Source organism: Eutrema salsugineum, unplaced genomic scaffold, assembly GCF_000478725.1.
Source record: "Eutrema salsugineum unplaced genomic scaffold, Eutsalg1_0 scaffold_9, whole genome shotgun sequence".
Classification (NCBI taxonomy): domain Eukaryota; kingdom Viridiplantae; phylum Streptophyta; class Magnoliopsida; order Brassicales; family Brassicaceae; genus Eutrema; species Eutrema salsugineum.
In genome coordinates this window covers 8,099,609-8,121,832 of record NW_006256342.1, presented here as the reverse complement: position 1 = coordinate 8,121,832, position 22,224 = coordinate 8,099,609, and the positions used below count along the sequence as shown (strand labels likewise).

Sequence of the window (22,224 nt, the reverse complement as noted above, 5' to 3'; positions counted from 1 at the left end):
CCTGCCCCAGCAAGAGGAGATCACGAGATAAAACCTCAGATTGTCTCTCTGGTGAAGCAAAATCAATTCTATGGAATCTCTACTGAGCATCAAATGGATCACATAGATCTTTTTGAAGAAATTTGTGGAATGGTGAGGACCACTCCAGACACTGCAGACTATGTGGAGTGTAAGCTTTTCCCTTTCTCTCTAAGTGATAAAGCTTTTAGATGGTTAAAATCTATGTCATATGGTTTTATTAATTCATGGGAAGAATGCAAGTCAGCTTTCCTGAACCACTTCTACACCAAGTCAAGATCGAACCAGCTGAGAAACAAGATACAAAGTTTCTAACAAGGCCCAATAGAATCTTTCTATGAAGCTTGGGAACGATTTAAAGATTATGAGAGAGACTGCACTCATCATGGTTTCTCTGGAGGAAACCTGCTAAGCACCTTCTACAGAGGACTTCAGCAGAAGTATCAACTTTCTCTTGACACTGCCAGCAACGGAGATTTCAGTTCAAAAACTGTGACACAAGGGAGAGAACTCATCAAAAACTTATCTGTGGCCAACAACAACAACCACAACAACAACTCTAAGTATGACAGATCAAAGAAGACTATCATTAGTCATGATTCAAGGGAGATTAGTGAGATAAAGAGCATGGTAAGTCAACTTATTAAATCTCAAAATAAGAATATACATGCTTGTAATACTGTACAGGAAATGAAGAAGATGGAAGATATGAAGACGATGGCATATATCAAGAAGAAGAAATCAATTTCATGGGAGCTCAAGCATACCAGAGCCGATTTAGTCCAGCTTTCAACCACAACTTCATGAATTCCAACTTCAACAATCTCTCATACAGGAGTCAGGGAGCCGAGAACCCCCAGAACCAGCCTTATCCGCAGCAGCAGAGGAATTTTCCAAACAAGTTCCAAAACGGGAGCTATGGAGGAGGAAATTTCCAACAAAGACCACCTTTGAACCCTCAACAGGCACAAACTAGCTCATTAGAAGCAACCTTTTCCCAGCTAAGTAACCAGGTGATATCGCTTGAACAAAGCATGACGCAGACATCTCAAGGCAATGAGAAGTCGATCAGGGAAATGGGAGTGAGGATCAATTGTATGTACAATGACTTGAATGGGAAGTTTGAATCTCTTGTAACCCATGTCAAGGAGTTGGAACTACAAATAGGTCAGATTGCAGATTTGATGAAGAGGCAACCAGGAGTCTTGCCAGGAAGAGTGGAAGATAATCCAAAGAAGTTCTACAATGCCATGACAGCAGTTCTGGAAGAAGGACCAGTCGCAGACTCTAAGGAAAAGTTGACACCTGAACCTTTTATGAAGGATAGAAAAACTGAGTGAGAGAAGCCAGATCATTTCGGTTAAGGTACCAAAACGCTTACTTGACCAAAGAATGAAAAACTCTAAGGATCCAGGGCGTTTTTCTTTCACTTGCTCTATTTCTGGAATTGAGTTTTCAGATTGTTTATGTGATTCTGGTGCTAATGTGAATGTTACGTCAAAATCTATTGCTGAGAAACTTGGTATAGGAACATTTGTCTCATCTCCAGTGAGGATAATCTTTGGTGATTCATCTCAAAAGAGAACAGAATGAATGATTCAAGACCTGCCATTGGTCATTGGAAACAAAATCATCCCAGCCGATTTCCAAGTCTTAGAGATGGACCAAGACAAAGAAAGACCTTTGATATTTGGTTGCGCATTCTTAGCAATAGTAGGTTCTATCATTGACCATGCAAATCGCTGTTTTTTTTTCTTAAATGTTGACAGGAAAAAGTTCTATAAAACCACACTGGATCAAGCTCCAAACCGCAAGAACAAGCCTAAGGAGAAGGTCTCGGAGAACAACAAGGACCTAAAAGCACTTGCATCCAAGCAGTTTGCAAATATTAAGATAGTGGTACCACCAGACATCAGCAAGGAGAAGGAGGAAAACCTTGAAGGAATTGTTGAGAGGACAAAACATGTCTTCAAGGATGCAAAGATCCGTAAGAAGGGAAAGAAAATTGTGATTCAAGATGAAGGTGATCCAAACTTTAAACTCAAGAGGACTTCCAGGACTCTTTCAAGATATCCTGCCTTTTCTTCTCAATCCTGATCATACCAAGAGTCTAGCTAAAAACTTTAAACAAAAGCGCTTGATGGGAGACAACCCATTTGGTTTGATTTTCTTTTCTTTTTATTTATTTTCCATTTGATATTTTTCATTTTTTATGCATTTCAGGCTTTCATAAAACCCAGAGAAACCAAAAACATTAAAAAAAACCAGAAAAATACAAAAAGAATGGAGGAAGAAACCGAAAACCGAAAGAAGTAGGTGAAGCCGGAACTATTTTTCCGCGGCCGAAGCTTGATTCACTGCGTCCCAAGTCCCTCACTCGCGGAAAAACACATGTTTGCCATGGCCGCGCACCGTTGACCCGCGGCCAACCCCCGTTTTGCTTCCCAACTTGTTTTTCCAATTTTCCGCGAACCAGAACTTTAAAATCCTGATTTTATTCCGGGATAAAACAAAGTTCCCAAAAAATCTTTTCCGTGTTAAACACGCTAAGGTAATCCTCAAAGGATTTTAAAATAATTTTTTCTTAAAAAAACATATTTTTAAAAGAAAAAGAGGATTTCAAAGATCAAAAGACTCTTTTTCATCATCTTCTCCAATAAGCTTCCAGATTTTGAGAAAAAGACCAGATATCAACCTGACAAATCTCTTTCAAAATTTTGAATCTGTCTCACTCTTTTTCAAAGGAGATTCCAAATCTATCATCACGTCACACTATCATCAAGGTATGGATCCAAATTTCTCATGTTTTCTTATGAACTCAAAATTAGGGTTTTCTTGGAATGAGCAAAAATTCACTGTTGTAAAACCGCTTTGATCACACTTGCTCGATACTCGATTTCGACGGATTAACTGTATGAGAAATCACAAGATACGATTTGCAGAAATATAAGGCACACGAGACTTTATCCAGTTCAGGTGCAAATCGCAACCCTACGTCTGGCCGAGGATTTATCCACTAAGAGAGTAGTTCAGATACAAGAAGACGATACACCGGAAACTTTCCTGAGAAACTCACTTTCTCTCACCGGAAAATCACGAGCCTCTCGTTTCCTAGAACAAACCCAAAAGAGAATCTCTCACCCAAAATTATCTAATGAATCTTAACCTAGGAGATGAATCACACCAATTACATATATCGCTCACCAATCCTGTAACTACCGTTACAAGATTCAGCTCACAACTCTCACGGTCATCTTCATCTTCTCTTGAATCAGCTCCGAACAGAGCAAAACGTCGTCATCTCTTGATATCCAATAACCGGCACTCAAACCGAAGTCAAAACCAGACTCCAATGCCCCGGTTCAATTCAATTTGATCATAAACCTGAATCAAATGAATCAACCACACGAACCAGACTTAAACCAATATCGACAAACTCCTCCTTGGTTAAGTCTGCAGAACTCTACTCTCTTAGTTGAACTCCATCCTTGGTTTGTTCCTCCGATCAGCCATCAGAGACACCGAGTAAGCTCAGAAGACCTTTGAACTTACTCGTCGGCAACACCTTTGTAAACACATCAGCTGGATTCTCACTTGTGTGTACTTTTGTTACCTTAACTCTCCCAGCTTCGATTCTGTCACGGACATGATGATACTTGGTCTCCACGTGCTTAGTTCTTTCGTGGTACACATTGTTCTTAGCGAGAGCTAATGCACTTTGTGAGTCACAAAAAATTTCCACACTTTCTTGTGGGTAACCGAACTCTGCACTTAGACCCCTGAGCCATACTGCCTCCTTAGAAGCTTCACACATGGAAATGTACTCGTATTCAGTAGTAGACAGGGCCACAACCTTTTGGAGTGTGGACTTCCAGCTAACAACATTTCCTCCTGCCAAGAATGCATAGCCAGACAACGATCTTCTTTTGTCTAAATCTGCAGCATAATCCGCGTCACATAACCCATAAACTTTGAAGTCAGCATTCTTTCTAAACTTCAAATTCACTTTTGTTGACCCTCTTACATATCTGAGCACCCACTTTACCGCATTCCAGTGCTCTTTCGTTGGGTTAATCATATATCTGCTTATCATCCCAACTGGATAAGCAAGGTCAGGCCTTGTTCCAATCATCCCATACATAAGACTACCAACAGCATTTGAGTATGGTACTCCCTTCATGAACTGAGCATCTTGTTCCAATTGCTCCTCAGTTGCAGCCTTCAACTTGAAATGCATACCAAATGGTGTGAGAACCGACTTGGCTCACTCCATGCTAAAATTCCTCAGAACCTTTTCCATATAATCTTCTTGAGACAGCCTGAGAGTACCAGCTTTTCTGTCTCGTATTATATCTATCCTAAGAATTTTCTTTGCTGGTCCCAAGTCCTTCATTTCAAACTTCAAACTCAACTGCTTCATTAGATCAACAATGGCTTCCTTATCTCTGCAAGCAACCAACATATCGTCAACATATAACAGGAGATATAACAAAGTGCCTGACTGGTTTCTTATATACACACAGCTATCACGTTTACTCCTCCTGAACCCAATCTCAAGCATAAACTCATTGAACTTCTGATTCTACTGCCTGGGACTTTGTTTAAGCCCATACAGCGACTTTTTCAGAAGACAGACCCAGTCGTCTTTGCCTTTTTCTACAAAACCCTCGGGTTGAGCCATGTAGATCTCCTCCTCCAACTCTCTGTGCAAAAACGCCATTTTCACATCGAGCTGCTCAAGCTCCAGGTCTTCATTAACCACGATAGACATTAGGAACCTGATGGAAACATGTCTTACAACCGGAGCAAAAATCTCATTGTAATCCACTCCCTCCTTCTGAGCATACCCTTTGGCCACTAGCCTCGCTTTAAATCTCGGTTGTTCAACTCCAGGAATACCTGGTTTCTTCTTGAAGATCCACTTACAACCAATGATCTTTCTATTCTTCGGTTTTTCCACCAGAATCCAAGTTAGATTCTTGTGAAGCAAATCCATTTCTTCATCTGATGCACTTATCCACTGATCTCTCTGAGGATCATTCATAGCTGCCTTGAAATCATTTGGTTCTTGTGGATCAGCCTCTTCAGAGACTAGCAAAGCCATATGCACGAAGTCATCATACCTTTTTGGTGGTATGATATGTCTTCTCTGTCTGTCCCGAGCTAGAACATATTCTTCTGTCTCATGATCATCTGAATCATCTCCTGAGTCTCCTTCCTCCTCAGAACATAGGTCAATCGGATTTTCTCCTGAAGTCAAACTAACCCTATTCCGTGGACTCTGTGTGTCTCCTCCTAAGCTGATATCCTCCTCTCTGTCAATACCAAGCTCAATGTCCAGAAATTCCATGTTATTTCCTTTAGACCCACCAACCAGTTTTGCTAAATCCTTGTAACATTCTTTCTCTTTGAAAGTTACATTTCTACTGATGATGTTTCTCCTGTCATCCAAAGACCAGATTTTGTACCCTTTAACTCCAAGGGGATAGCCTATGAAAATCCCCTTCTTAGCTCTTGGTTGCAGCTTACCATCATCAGTGTGATAGTAGCAAACACACCCAAACCTCCTTAAATGGGTAAAACTTGGAACCGTCTTAGACCTAACTTCCTCAGGTATTTGATCCTGAATTGCTGCAGATGGAGTCCGATTCACCAAATACACCACTGTGTTAACAGCTTCGACCCAGAACACTTTTGGCAAGCCTGACTCACTAAGAATACTCCTTATCCTCTCCAGAATTGTTCGGTTCATCCTCTCCACCACTCCATTTTGCTGTGGAGTGTGAGGTATTGTTTTATACCGAGCAATCCCATTCTGTGCGCAGTATCCATCAAACTCACGATTGCAGAATTCCAAACCGTTGTCAGTCCTTAGTTTCTTGACTTTTAGACCAGACTGATTTTCAACCAACAGCTTCCATTCGACAAACTTATCAAAAGCTTCATCCGTAGTCTTTAAGAAAAACACCCACACTTTCCTGGAATAGTCATCGATCAAACTTAGAAAATAGTGACATTTTCCAAGTGACTGGGGCACAGTTGGTGACCCCCACAAACACAGCTCTCGCATTTTCTAAGTTTCCCTGAAGAAAAACTTGTCCTGTGAGCCTTTCCGTAAACACAGCTCTCGCAAAACTGAAGATCTGTTATCTTTACATTCTTCAAGTACACTTTCTTCAAGAGAACATCCATCCCTCTCTTACTAACATGGCCTAGTCTGCTGTGCCATAGATGATTTTCATCATTAGCATCTACCGTGTTAACCTCACCAATGTGGCTTTCTCCCTGCAGAAGATAGAGCTTGCCCTTTCTGCTAGCTCTAAGAACTGTAATTACTGCCTTTCTTGATATCCAGAATACCACCTTCTGAAGAAAATATGCATCCTTGCTCCTCAAAGGTTCCCAGAGATAACAAGTTCCTTGAGAAATCAGGAATGTACCTCACATCCTTCACCAATACAAGATTTCCTTCTGAATTCTTTAGCCGTATAGTTCCTATGCTTTTTACTGCAGATACAGTTTCATTTGCCATTCGAACTGCCCCTGCATTGCACTCTTTGAGATCAACAAACCAGTCCCTCCTTGGGGTCATGTGAAATGTACACCCTGTATCCATAATCCAGATCTCATTGAAATCTACCTCTTCTACAGCATTTGCTTCTGACACCACAAGGGACTCTATGAACTCAATTGCAGTAACAGCGGATGATTCGCCTTGTTCTTTTGTCCTGTCATTTCCATTCTGAGATGTCTTCTTCGGGCAATTTCTTTTGAAATGACCCTCACCTCCACAGATCCAGCAAGTAAGTGAACCTTTACCCTTCGTCTTTGAGTTCTGCTTACCCTTTTTCTTATTCTGACCCGAGTCCTTTCCAGTCCCTTTACTCTTGTTTGAGTTGTTTGAATACAACACTTCCCCATGACTTTTACTCGCCTCTGAGCTAGCACTGAGTTCAAGTAGTTTTGAACGCAGAGAGTTCATAACACCATTCAGAGTCAGAGTTTCCTTTCCATATCTCAGCGTGTCACATAGGTGTTCAAACTGTTTTGGCAAAGACATTAATAGAAAAATTGCTTGATCTTCATCCGGAATTTCCACCATGACATTTCCCAAATCTGTTATGATCCTCAAGAACTCATCTATGTTGTTTTCAATTGACTGAGACTCATTCATTTTAAACCCGTAGAGTTTCTGTTTCAAATACATCCTATTTGGCAATGACCTAGACATGTACTGAGAATCAAAGATCTTCAACATACCAATAGCTGTTTGTTCTTTGATGATCTTTCTCAGAATCTTATCGGTAACGCTCATTACTATCGTACTGCGTACCTTTCTTTGCTTTTCAGCCAGATCTGCATCGACTTTTTTTATCCTGCATCACTCGTAGACTCATCCTTTCCTTTTACTTCTGGCTTCGACGAGGCTTGAGCCTCCTCAAATTCCTCCTCCTGCTTCTTCAGCGCTTCTACTCGACCTAACAGATCCAGATTCGCAAGCAGTCTTTCTCTCCACATATTGTAATCGATCAACCCGTTGAACTTCTCTATTTCGATCTTTGCGGAAGTCATCTTTGAAATAGAAAAGAATCAACCTCAGAGCGAGCAATTCCGTGACCAAAACGAGCTCGATCCCAATCTTCCCGAACCTTCGCTCTGATACCACTTGTTGTAAAACCTCTTCGATCACACTTGCTCGATACTCGATTTCGACGGATTAACAGTATGAGAAATCACAAGATACGATTTGCAGAAATATAAGGCACACGAGACTTTATCCAGTTCAGGTGCAAATCGCAACCCTACGTCTGGCCGAGGATTTCCCCGGAATCCACTAAGAGAGTAGTTCAGATAAAAGAAGACGATATACCGGAAACTTTCCCGAGAAACTCACTTTCTCTCACCGGAAAATCACGAGCCTCTCGTTTCCTAGAACAAACCCAAAAGAGAATCTCTCACCCGAAATTATCTAATGAATCTTAACCCAGGAGATGAATCACACCAATTACATATATCGCTCACCAATCCTGTAACTACCGTAACAAGATTCAGCTCACAACTCTAACGGTCATCTTCATCTTCTCTTGAATCAGCTCCGAACAGAGCAAAACGTCGTCGTCTCTTGATATCCAATAACCGGCACTCAAACCGAAGTCAAAACCAGACTCCAATGCCCCGGTTCAATTCAATTTGATCATAAACCTGAATCAAATGAATCAACCACACGAACCAGACTTAAACCAATATCGACATTCACCTTAGGATGATTGGAAAACTGTCTTTGAGCTCAAGACTAGACTTCTGGGTAGTTTAATAGTATGATTTAACACCTGGACCATATAGATTTGAAATATGAGATTTGAATACTTGAAAAAATCAAAATTTGAAGAACAGTTTGATTCAGCATTAGCAAATCTGGATTGTTTGGTCATTGTTGATAGATAATATGATTATATTGCATATGAATGAGCATTAATTATCTTGCTTTGGAAATTTCATATGTGGAACATCATTGTATCGAATTCGACCAGGAAGTCTTAAGATTTTCCAATGTTTGATGCAATAACAGTTTGTTTGTCATGTGAATGTGTTTGTGATAGCTGTATGAACATCTTTGCTCATAAAAATTGATTCAAAAGTAGCTTCACTTATTCTCTGTCCCGAGAATTTTGTTTTGCAGGCCAAGGAACTATCCCGAGCTCGCCTTATTCGAACTAAGAAGAGCCCTCATGCGAAGAATCCACATTCCCAAGATACATATGATGCACTGAACGAGATGCAGCTGAGTGATGATGAAACTTTTTTTTCCTTCATATCTGCACAAGAAGAATCTTATCAGGAGAGATTGAGAGAGGCCCCTCTCAAAATTCTGTACCTTGGAGAGCTAAGTCTTCCTCTAGACCGAAGGTGAAGTTTGTTGGTAAAACCATCGATCCAGACATCAACTACTTGGAGCAGCTTGTGAAGCTGAAGATCAAGCCAACTCCAGCAATAGATTGCTCTACTCTTGAGATGCTTGGAATCAGAGAGGATGTGATATGGTATCTTGATAGCCATTGAATGAATCATTCATGGAACAGAGTTTTCCAACTTATGAGAGCCACACCAGAGAGTTCCTTGCATCAGCGACCTTGTGCTCCAAGAAGAGAGCTACTCCTAGAGCTCTATATGGCACACTATCCTTCTCTATTGGAGGTCATTTCTATTCTCTTACCATTTTAGAGATGTGTGATGCTTTGAAGCTGCCTTGTGATGAGAATGCTTTAGAGAAAGATCCAGATGAGGATCTATGGATATTGATGGGTCATGGAGCTTATAACAAAGGAAGATCTAAAGCTTCACTTCTCTCTCACCCTGCTGTTCGATATGTACACAAGTTGCTATCCCACACTGTGTTTTCCGGAGCCAACCAGGCGAATGTGCTCAAGCCCGAGCTGATGACACTTCAGCTACCGAGTGTCAAGAATCTCACCAGCCTTTGGAAGCATCATTATATCGCTTATGATAACAGCAGGAGTTGATTTTTCAGCCGAGACACCTCTTTGGAAAGATTGGTTTGATCTCTCTTAGTTTTATAGAGACAAGACTATTTCCAGGGCTAAGATGGACCCAGTTGGATTTTCTTACAAGTTCTGCACTAGTACCTCTGAGTACAGGGTTCTCCTACCATCAGATTCAGTATCCTGAATTCGAGATGGAGCAGACCAAGGATGGAGACCAGATACTCGCGATTACTTACCATCTGTGCCACTCCTTCCTTTTACCATGAAGCAATTTCTGGCTGCAAAAGCTAAGAGAGAGGTAGCTGCAAAAAGCAGAAGACTTCAGCCTGCACCATCATCATCCCAAACCAGTTTCTCACACACCAGAGCATCCACTAGGAGCAATGTAGACTTTGCAGCATTGAAGAAGAAGCTTGACCAGCAGGAGAGGATCAACAGGCGCATGAACAAGTTCCTGAAGAAGAACCACATGATTGATGATGACCCCGCTGCCATAGAGACTGACGACAGCCATGAGACATAGGCGCTTATCCATCACCTCACCATACCCGCGGTTCTATCATTATTTTCTTTTTATTATTATTATTTTAGACTCTTTTGCTTTTATTTACCATCTTCTCACCAACTTTTTTACATTGGGGACAAGGTGATTTAATTATGGGAGAGGATGTTTATCCGTACTAATCTATTTTCTTTGTTTCTTATATTTTTCTGCAATTTTAAAAAAATTATATGCTTATTAAAAGACCTTGAGTATTTTTCAGGAATGTTTGCCTTCCCCCTCTTACTAAGACTACAGAATGTTCTTGTAAATTATGGCCAATACCAGGTATATAAGCAGTGATTTCAAATCCCGAGGTTAATCGTACTCTGGCAACTTTACGTAAGGCAGAGTTTGGTTTTTTGGGGGTGATAGTGGAAAAGTTGACAGATAAGTCACCCTTACTGCCACTCTACAGATCCGTACATGAGATTTTCACCTCATACGGCTCCTCGTTCAATTCTTTCGAAGTTATTGGGTCCCTTTCCTCGTTCGCGAATCTCCTCCCTTCTTCCACTCCGTCCCGAAGAGTAACTAGGACAAACTTGGTCACGTTTTCATGTTCCAATTGAACACTTTCTATTTTTGATTTTATTCCCTTCCATCATTCTTAAGTCCCATAGGTTTAGTCACAAAAATATGAAGAGTAAGACCCATGTGCTTCTAGACTTTACATGATAGTTCTTTTTTGTGGTTAGTACTAGACTATATTCCAAGGCGGTTTCGCCTTTCAAAAAAAAATCAGAAAAGAGAAAAAAATGAAAGGAAAGGAAACCAAAAGCCTAAAAGAGTCTAGAATGGCCAAAATTATTTGGAGAAAAGGCTACAAGTATTCATCAGTGGAGCATTGGTTTTAAAACCTGAACAAAAATCTAAGTCTGTGGGAGTTATGGGAAGAACTTGAAGAAATGAAGCCAGAAATCTTGAAGCAAGAAGAATATTACTGGAAACTGTGGATACCAACAGCTCCATCCTCTCTTACTGTTTTTTTTATAATATCCTGTCACCAGAAAAAGGTAATCCTAAACACTAAGAACCTCACCCCTAAAAGAGCTATTTTGAATACCTAGCCTTGATTGCCTTATTAAATTCTTTTGATGAGAAAAACTTGAACTTTTAATGAATGTAAAGAGCTAGTTGACTGGAAGATAGGTTTAAGTTTGTAAATTTTTGCATGACGGACCAATGGACTAGTTATGCATGTATTTTGGTGAGAATTTTCTAGACTATACCTGATCTGAGTATAATGATTGACTTTAGTTTAGAAGCATGGTCTCTGAAATTTTGTTAATTCCTGCGATTTTCAAACCTCTTTTCTAGATTTAGATCTTTGGTTTTGTTTGAAGACAAATTAAGGTTTAAGTTTGGGGGAGTTGATAACACCTGATTTTGACCATTTTTATGGAGATATTTTATGCAGGTTTTTTCACTCAGTTTTAAAGGTTTTAAAGTATTTTCCATGTTTTGGAGTTTTAAATGGTTTTTCATGAAACTTGGAGTTTTGGAGCGCATTTGATTCAAAGTTATAAAAATTCTTTACCTAAATTTCTTGTGTCAAAGAACATGAACCCTAGAGATGAACCCTAATCCCAGCGCCGTTTTCCATATTGTTTTTAACCAATTTTTATTTCAAGCTATTTAATTCTCTGCTTAGTTAGATTTAGTGACAAACCAAAACCCTTTTTTACTGATTAGGTCTACAATTATTTTTAGCATCAGTTAGAAGTCCTCAACACACAAATCCCTGTGGATTCGATCTCTAAGTATGTTTGCTATGCACTTGCAGCCTGTTTAGGGTAAAACTTGTGTTGTCCACTGCACCCACATCACATTCACCATCTCTGCAGTTATTCGATAGTCATCACCAAGACCTTCGACAACGATGTCAAGAAGGTCTTCATGATCCATTGCAGATCATCGGCTTTGGTGAGAATACCACGCATGTATTCTGTCACGATTTGAGTTCCTTTGGTGTTGCGTTTGAGTTGTTGTCTGATCTTCTCGAGATGACCACGTGAAGCTGTGCTGTATGTTTTCTCCAGAATTATCCAGATTTCATGAGCCGTCTTGGCTCGGGTGACAACAGGTTGGATGTTGAGGTAGATTGATCAAATGAGGGAGCCGTAAAGCCTTCAATCTTGTCTTTTCCAAGGTGAATAAGCCAGATTAGGCTGAACAAGACCATTGTTGGTGAGCATTGGGCATGTCGTACGTTGTCAACATCAATGAATGTGTGGATTTCATGCGCTTCTTGATACGCCATGTTAGGTAGTTGATTGCAGTGAGTTTGGTGACCGAAGACATGTTGACGCTGATGAGATATGTCTTCGGATCGGCACTGTCGTAGATCGGAATGATTAGTGCAGAGAAGGAATCACTGGCCATTGTTGAGAGAGAGAGAGAAATAAGGAAATGAGACTGTTTTTTTTTTAGATCGTGAACTCTGATACCATGTAGAGCGTGTGATTTCTGTATATTGATTATAAGGAGTTACACATGTTTATATACAGTAGGTAAGAGAGATTTGACTCTATCTAGATACAAATAAATTGAAATTTTAATTAAAAAATTCAAATATAATTTAAAAATATATACATTTAAATTTAATTAAAATTTAAAATAAAAAAATTACATTAATTACTAAAAAAACCTATCAAAGACCTAAATCTACACTAATGTCGTCTATCCCGCATCCTCATACTCCCCATCTTGGCCTGCAGGTTGCTTGCCGGCAGCTCGGCTAGAGTTTCTCGGCGCCTGGTCCCTGGCTCTAGGAAGATCCACCCCGAGAAACCGGAACATCTCCTCGTCCATCTGCACTGGTGGTTGCCTCCTCGAGGATGAAAAAGAAGCACCTCGAGGATGAAGAAGAAGCACCGAGGAGTCCAGATGCCCGCATCCTGTCCTACTGTGCCGCGATCAACGGGTTGTCGGCACCTAAAATATCGAAGAGACAGTAGAACTGTTCGATCTTCGTCTCGTAGTGCGTACGCATCTGCTGGAGCTCCTGCCGAATAACCGATGGATCTTCTGCCCGGACATGACCAGTCCCAGAAGCCATCGGGGTATCATGGATGGATCCCATTCCTAAAACTCTGCTCTTCTTCTGAGGGGCAACCTAAAAAAATGTTGAAAACATAAGTAAAACACCTATATTTGAAGAAGTTAAGTAGGAAAAAACTAAATTAAAACTTACTTCTTCAAAGATCTTGTCCATCTCCGCCACCGTCATGGTCGGTGTAGACTGGACCGAGCTACCTCCAGGAGACGTCGGAGGCACCTGCTGCAAGAGCTGCGTCTGCCGCTCCTCGATCCTCGCTCAGGCAGTGTTGTAGATTGCCTCCGCCCGAGGATCCATGAATTTGCTGTTCTTCTTCTTGTGGGTCTCAGCGAGAACCTTCGTCATCGGAGGAAGCTCACCCCCATTTTCTTCAACCTACAAAATCAAATGGACAATGTTAATAAAAATAATATAAAAAAACTTGTTAGTTAAGCTTACCATCATCAGACGTCTTCCGGCAAAAAGGACCTGACCGGAAGTGTGTGGGACATTTTTCTGCTGTCCCGCATCATCTTTAGCGTTCATGAAAAAGAAAATTTTGTTAGTTTATATAATTAAAAGTATTAATTATTAAATATATCCGTAAACATGTACATATGAATTTAAATTAAAAAAAAACCTGGATCCCGAACACTTGGCAGCAATGGACTGGGAATACGGATTCAGCCATTTCTGCACTAGACCCTCCCAGACAGTATCAGCCATAGGCGCCGTCAACCTCCCACCTTCTCTTCCAGTCGGAAATGGTGTTATTGAGGCGATGCTTGACCTTCTCTCTGAACGCCGTCTTCACACGGTCGTGTATAGAAAGTTCCCAATGCCACTTTTGCTATAAAAAAGATCAAAAAGTTAGTTAGAAATAATTTTAAAATAAATATAAATAATGTTAAAATAAATAAATCTATATTTACAAACTAACCGCGAAACACTTGAACCAAGTTTCGTAAGTGGCCTGGTCCAGCTTCCTAAAGCTGATATGGGTGGTGGTGGTGGTGGTGGTGGTGGTGGAGGCGGTGGAACAAAACCTGGTTGAGATCCCGGGCTCTAAGATACGGCGGCTTGCATTCCTGAGGACTCCAGGATGATGGACACCGTAGTAGAGTCCCACGTTCCGCTACCATCTGCTGGAGTCAAAAGGTTCCGATAGTAAAACCTTCGGGGAGCCATAGCAATCTGCAATTTTTTCTAAATTCCAAACCTATCTAAACCGTAATTCTATTTAACGAAATATAAATAAAAATCAATTAAAAGTTATAAAGAAAACTTACAAAATTTGAAGAGGATGGGAAGTTCTAGAGAGAGAGAGAGTGTGGTTAAAGGTTTTAGAGAAAGAAGGAGAAGTGAGAAATGAGCGAAGGAAGAAAGAAATCTGCGTCCCTTATATAAATTTTGTGGTTGTCGTAAAATCGTCGCAATTATGTATAAGATAATTGTATGGCAAATAATATCGACTTTTTATTTTCTCCTAAAAATTGACTATATAGTGTGTCATATTTTTAGTTTTATGATGTATAACAATTACATATTTATCCTAATTTTTTAAAAAAATAAATAAATCAAAAATATGTTCATTTTGTTGAGTTTGATCACACAGTGTGATTAACTAACTGTATTAACACTAACAAACTCTAATCAGGCACACTAACTAACTCGGGAGGAGCTTCATAAAAGCCATTTCTCTGCTGAGATCTCTCCAGTCTGAAAAAATGTCGATGACAAAAATCGAAACCAAAAGTGCAACTGTCAAGGGACTGAGCTTCCACAGGAAGAGACCATGGATTCTCGCCTGTTTGGACAGTGACGAGATCCAGATGTGGGACTATCGTACGGGATTATTGATAATCAGTTTTAAGACTCATGGTAAAATGACGACGTTTTATCAATTTCTGTAAAAAAACTCGGAAACTCAAAATGTCGTTGTAGATTACGTGGCTGCCACGTAGACGTTATTTGACGTCGTTCTAACAGATAATGGACGGAAAGTGTTTTGTGCACATAAATAATTGGTTAAAGATGAAAGTCAAATTTTTGTTACGTTTAAGTATGTTTTCACCCAAAAAATGTTCAAATCTAAATTTAACATTCTCGGAAAGATTAGGTAGGAATAAGCCAATTTTCCTTCCATCATGTTCTTATCTCGGGCTGCCACATGTTTTTCATGTGCCTTCAGAGTTTCTATTAATTTTGTTACCGATAATGAAGTTAAATCTTTTCTTCAAAAAAATCCCAATAGATTTGTGAGAAACTAATAGCCCAATTGTTTATTTGTAGGTTCAGTACATGTTTAGTGCATTATAGTGTTTAATCATCTTTTGTTTTGGAGTTCCCAAAAAGATGCATAAAAAACACTCAATGTTTGTCTTATAAAAAAAAAACAAATACTCTAACACTTACAACAAATGTTTTCTAAAATGGTTAAACTTTTGATGCTGCATGATCAAATTAGAAGTGATAACTTTTTGGGTATTTGGATGGTCTCTTCACTTCAAGGGAGAGACAGGTTTTGAAGGCTTACAAGAGAGCTCATTGCAAAATAAACAATGACTTCTTTGAAATATTGAAAATGAGCTTGTTTTCAACCCAAAAAGGGTTAGAGAGTGCACTGCAAGCTCATTATCAAAAATTGACGATGTTAAACTTACTACTACGAAAATAACGATGTGATTTTTGCAAATTTTTTTATTAAGCTCATTACGAAAAGGATAATGTGTTTCTATAAAACTACAAAAGTAATGTAAACAACAACAAAAAATAACCATTAAAAAAACATTCAAATATCAAAGTTGTTTCCAAGTTAAAGAGTTTATAGTCCAAACCTTCAACTAATTTATTTTTTATAAACAAACCTACAAGTCACAAAATGTGCATGACCAGAGTTGCCTAACTGCCAACCTTAATCCCGCCTGAAAATTCTCATCTTCCTCACATTTATTTTCCTCTGTTATGCTGTTTTGATGATCTTCCTCCACGTTTTCTCTCCCACTTGTTCGAGATTCCATTCATGGGTTCAAGCTTCATGCCTTCATCATTAATTGGATTCAATTGATTTCAGTCAGATTTCTTTCTATCCAATTCAATCCAATGAGTTTCACTCCAAATTTCTTTTGATTAAATTTTTTGGTCGATCAGATTTTTTTATTTTTTTTTGTAGTTAATTGGTCGATTTGATTAGAAGCTTTGATTTTTTGGTTTATTTTTTTGGAAATCTCGATTATGGAGATTCAGATTACTGGATTATAGTCTGAATAAGTTGGTTCGTGATGCAAAACAGTTTCCTTTTTACTTTATCTAATGTGGAATTGGTGTGGGTTTGGCTTTTTTTGTTTTTTTTGTTAAAGCGTTTTCATTAATAAAGAAAAAAGGTTACTTTTAAAAAAAAAAAAAAAAGCAAAACTTACCCAACCCAAACCGGGCATAACCGGCACTGGTTTACGAAAATTGAAAAATGGAAAAAAACTGGATAACCAAGAACCCTTGGGCAATGGAGAAGACAACGCCGTGAGAAGTCGTCCTCAAGCTTCAGCCACCGACATCAACCTTCTTCCTACCCTTGCAAACCGACTCTCCAGCGTCAACCAGTCTCTCTCCAGTGAAGGGAATCACCCGGCAAAAACCATCACAGGGAAAACTCCGAGATTAGCTCCGCCGTCCTCTAGCAGCCACCACGTCTCACTGGATCATCACCGTCAGGGCCGGCCCACAACTAAGGTCCTTGAAGCAAAGGCTTTAGAGCAGCCCAGAAAACTCTAATTTTGGGGGTAGCAAAAAAAGTCTGAAAATTTTTTTACAAGTGTGTTTAAAAACATTTATCCCACATCGATCAAGACCAAAAAATGGGAAAAAAAAATTACTTAGAAATAAGAATCATTATCTCTATCAAATATTAAAAAAAAATTCGATTTTTGTTTATAAAATCGATTTTGGGCTTCAAAAAATCAATTTTAGGCTTCAAAAAATTGATTTTGACTTCAAAAAATCGATTTGGGCTTCAAAAAATCGATTCTGGACTTCAAAAAATCGATTCTGAGTTTTAAAAAAATCGATCTTAAGCTTAAACACATAACAAATTATGTTTCAATGATATTTTATATTATTTTAATTAAATATTCAAAAATATGCTGCAAAAAAAAATTTGATTAAGGGCATCATTTTTATCCTACGCTTTAGGCGTCAAATCACTTTGGGCCGGCCTGATCACCGTTCAAGAAATCCGCCGCAAAACCATCCCCTCCACACGCGATGCAACCTCCGAAGCCACAAAGCTGATCTCTCCTGCTAAGAAATCTTCACAACATGATCTCCTCCAAGCAAAGCTTCACAGTCCTATAGCAGGCACCTCACTAGATCATGAACACGTCGAGAAGCTTTGTTTGCGTCTCCGAACCATCGATCTGCTTCAGCTCTGCCGCTTATCCCCGCCAACACACCTCGACACAAGCTATTGAAACCCACGAAACATAATCCTGTCGCAGATCTAGATCTAAGATCTTCCCTCCGTGAACTCTTCCGAGCTTAGCTCCGCCGTTCTATAGCAGGCACCTCACTGGATCGTGAACACATCGAGAAGCTTCAGTTACGTGTCCCAACCATTGATCCGCCTCAGCTCCGCCGCTTGTCCATGGCACCGCATCGCAAGAGAGAAGAAATGGGACATCCACCTAAGAATTACATCAGCCCAGAGCCAGAATTGAAGCACGAAAGAGAAAAATGAGAAGAAGGACCCTCTCCGGCAAGAAACAACCGCCGGAGAGAGAAAGCGGAGAAAAAGAGATTTGTGGCGGCTAGGGCGAACTTTGGGAGAGTTTTGCCTCTCAAAGGCTTTTCTTTCTTTGGATTCTTTTTTGAATTGGTGTGGGTTTGTCAAACGAATTGGTATGGGTTCATCGAAGAAAGAGGAATAGAATCGATATCTTGCATAAAAGCAATGTTATCTATGGAAAGTCTTATTTTTTGACCAGAGGCTACTATTTATAGAATTTTCACAGATGAGCAAAGGTTCTCTGCAGCCGTAAGTCGCTTGGATTCGATGTTAGTTTCTTTTACGTCGACTACTCCTGAAAACCAACAATGGGATGGTGACATTAAATCGGGTTAGGTTTAGCTGCAACTCGAAAGAAAGTTTTTTTTTTTACCAAAGGCTTTGAATTCGAGTTTGTGATTCTATTTCTATAGAAGGTTATTGAAAGTGGGAGACAAGAATCCTTGCATGAACATGACATTATTATAACGAAAAATATTATGAGATGTGAATTAAGAAGCACAGAGACCGAATGATTGCTTGTCATGTAAGTTGAGATCATCTAGTTTCAGATAAAAATCCCCACACACCAGAAAATGAAATGAGAAATTTGAGATGACGCAACAGAGAGAAAAACACTTAGAATGAGAATCAATCATCTGGCGCTTCTTAGACTCACGAACGCAGATAATATGTGCGTTCTTTCGCATGTTCAGGTACAATTCTCTCCATAATTTTCACACATTTTAATGTTTAGACTCCAATGATATTATTTGGAATCTGATACAAATTTAAATAAGAAATTTGTAAATGTAACAAGATTAAAGTTAAATTATGTCTTAGATAAAGAATTAGTAAAGACAAAATAATAATAATAAAAAAATTGGTAGCGCAACGATTCAAGCTTAAAATAGTTTTAGCTTTCATCGAATGTAGTATTTTATGAGAAAAATAATCACATCCTCCATAAATGTTTGTTTCACAGTATTAAAGGATGAAGGACGTTGTGGGCTTCTTCTTGTGCGTTGAGACATAAAAGTGTTGAGTCTTGTGTTTGAACAAGTCGGAGCACTGTGCAACACATGACGAGATTAAGGCGCAAAGACTAAAAGAAGCGTGTCTGACATGGAGGACGCTCAATGGAGCTGGAGATACAGGGTGTATCATAACAGAGGATCTCAGTATCAAGTAAACGAAGATCTAGAGATATCCTCAAGATTTGGAAAACAAGATATTCTCAACTAGTGAAGTTGGAGGATATAAAAGAGGAGTTGAAAACGCAGCTAGGGCTTTTGGCAAAAATAGAACGAGCATAAGCCTATAGCAAGAAAAAGCAGTTTGGGATTTTGGTGAGTGAACAAAGAGAGATCGCATAGTTAGGAATTGGTTAGTGACGAACCAGTGTATTGGTGTCGTGTAAATCTGATTAAACATCTTGTGAGAAGATTTTTTAAACAATTTCTAATAAAGCAAAGAGATATTTGCAGAATCTTGTTTATTGTCATCAATACATCGTGTTTCTGGTCTTTACAATTGGTATCAGAGCAGGTCACCTATGGTTGATCAGAAGATCTACAATCAGGTTTAGATCATGTGAAGGACAATATGGACACGGCTAAGGAGTCTGTGGCAATTCAGAAGTCACTAATGCTGGATGAGGACAACTTCGGTCACTGGAAGGTTCGTATGAAACAAAGAATCAGGTCGATCGATGAAGATGCTTGGACTGCAGTGGAAACTGGCCATATGTCGTTGATGATGCTGGAAAGAAGAAACCCAAACCCAAAGATCAATGGACTGACTCTGAGAATAAGGCATCGAAATTTAACTCCAAAGCGATTAGTTAAATCTTTATGGCCATTGATGCAGAGAAGTTCAAGCTGATCAAGGATGTGTCGCAGCAAAAGACGCCTGGGAAGAACTGGTGAACTCATTTGAGGGAACATCAAGTGTGAAGAGAACAAGGCTAGATCACTTAGCTTCTCAGTTTGAAAATCTACGTATGAGAAATGATGAGTTAAGTTCAAAACTCTGTTTCATTGCTAATGAGGCATCAGTGCTTGGAAAAGTCTACAAAGACAAGAAGTTAGTGAAGAAATTGTTGAGGTGTCTGCCGCCTAAGTTTGAAGCTCAGAAGGCCGTTCTCAAAATGGCCATGAACACTGACGACATGAAATTTTCACAACTTCTGGGTATGCTCAAGGCCGAGGAGATGGAGGCTGAAGCTAATCAACCTAAAAACTTCAAAGGAATTGCCTTTATGGCAGATCAGAGTGTGGATCAAATCCAGAAAATGGAAGAGACCATGAATCTGAAGCTTGAAGAAAGTATGGGTTTAATGGTGATATGATCGTGACCAGCTCAGAGGAGAAGGAACCAGAGGTAGCTGGCAGGATCACTCGTTCCAGAGCTAGAGAGATGGCTAAGGAGGCTCACGCACTCATTGCCACGGAGGACAGCGATCACCAGGAGGCTGGAGCTCACATCTTCAACATCTCTATCTTGAAGAATGAAGAACCCAGTAACAATGACTAGGTAACTTAGGTGATGATTCTGTACTCTTTTCCTTGGTGAGGATTTTGGAAGGCAAGGAGGTTCTTCTCCAAGGTTTTTAACGAGGCAGAAATCATTGCTACGTCGAGTTACTTAGAAGTTGTTACTAATGGGTAATAACGTGCAAAGTCACAATGACTTGTGCACTAGTTGTTTTAGGCGCACCACTTAGGTTTAGAAGGGACGCCTCGCTGTTTTATTTTTAAATTAAACTTCTTGTTGTTTTATTTCAAACTCCATGTTGTTTTGTTATTAGGGCTGCGATTTTCTCTCTTACTCTATAAAGTAGAGAAAATCGCCTATGTCATATTCAGTGAAGAATTTTGATCAAACTTTTAACGTGTTCTTCTCTCTTTTCGATTTCTGAGAACTAAAAACTCTGAAATTCGAATCTCTTAAAACTAATCTGTTTACAAGAGATTCTGCTATCACCATCACATCCCTCTCACGATCCATCGACGAATCCATCCACCACCATCTCAAACCATCGATCCGCCGCATCACACCACCATCTCCCTCCATCGATCTCTCATCGCGCCACCATCGCTTCATCACACCAATATCATCGCATCTGTCCCTCCAAGTCACGATCTCAATTCGCCTGTTGCCTTATCTTCAGAGTTGATCTCCTCGGATCGTATCACGTGGTATCAGAGCCAACTCTGAACCAAAGGCTGAGCGAACTCTAACCCTAATCTCTGTACTTTGAAATTCGATTCTAAACCTAGATTAGCTGGTGTCGATCCCTGCTTTCATCGTTTGAATTCTTGATTAGGTCGATTCTTATTGTTTCGTGTCTAGGGTTTGTTTCGTTATCGTTTTCGTTAGGTTTGTTAAGAGTTATCGAATCGTATCATTCGTTTTGTTTTGATATTTGTTAATCGTGTTCGTTTTAGTTTGTTTCGCTGCATCACTTCTATATCGTCGTTAGGTTGCATCGATCTGGTCTTAGCTGCTTATCCATTGTGTCGTGTGGTGTCCGAAATTTTGTTAGTTTTAGTTTCATTGCTTCGTATCGTGTCTAGGGTTTTGATAGTCTTCGTGTTTCGCATTCGTTAGGAGTCTTCGAGTTGTCGTTTGCGTTTAGGCCTAAAATCTTTGTATTTTTCGGCTGTTTCGTTTAGATTTGATAAGAGAGTCTTGTATTTTCGTTAGTTAGGTTTAAAAAAAAAAAAAAAAAAAAAAAGAGTACACAAAAAAAAAAATTTTCGTTAAATTTCATTAGTTTCGTTAAGTTTGTTTTTAGATTTCGTGGGGATCGTTTAATTTTTTTTTTTATGATGAATTTAATTTTGCTGTTTTCGTGATTTCTTCTCGAACAAGTTACTGCGAGTTTTTATTTTTTTATTTTTTAGGTACCATGGAGCTTTCGGCTGAGACAATGGAAGCTCTGAACCGAGCAATGTCTCAACAAATCAAAGAAGCGAATCAAGCCATAACAACTCAGCTCACCCAACAAATCGAACAACTCAACGACAAGTTCGAGACCAAGATGAGTGATCTGCTCAAAGATCTCAGTGCAAGTGGAGAAGAGTCGTCTCAAACCCCAACTCCTTCGGAAGCAATGCGACTAGCAAAGGGTAAAGGGCACATAGGATCTTCCCGGAAACTTCCACGCCACCCAACACCTTCCGAAGCCAGGACTAAAGCTAAGTCCAACCGAAGCCAAATTGGGGGCAGAGAGACTACGTTTAATCCGAGGAGGAATCCTACTGGTGCAGAACGAGATGGCCCAAGGGTAGATCGTCAGCACCGCCGAGAGGAATATATTGCTGGGCATCGAGTTACCCTGGAATCAGACCCAGAATAC

General features: G+C 39.7%; 1 non-coding gene across 1 annotated transcript; it reads right to left on the bottom strand.

Annotated features, from left to right (window-relative positions):
- Positions 1-304: 304 nt before the first annotated feature.
- On the bottom strand, positions 305-410 carry LOC112087145. The gene has a single exon (XR_002899915.1). It is a non-coding gene; the product is annotated as a small nucleolar RNA R71 (small nucleolar RNA).
- Between the last annotated feature and the right edge of the window lie 21,814 nt (positions 411-22,224).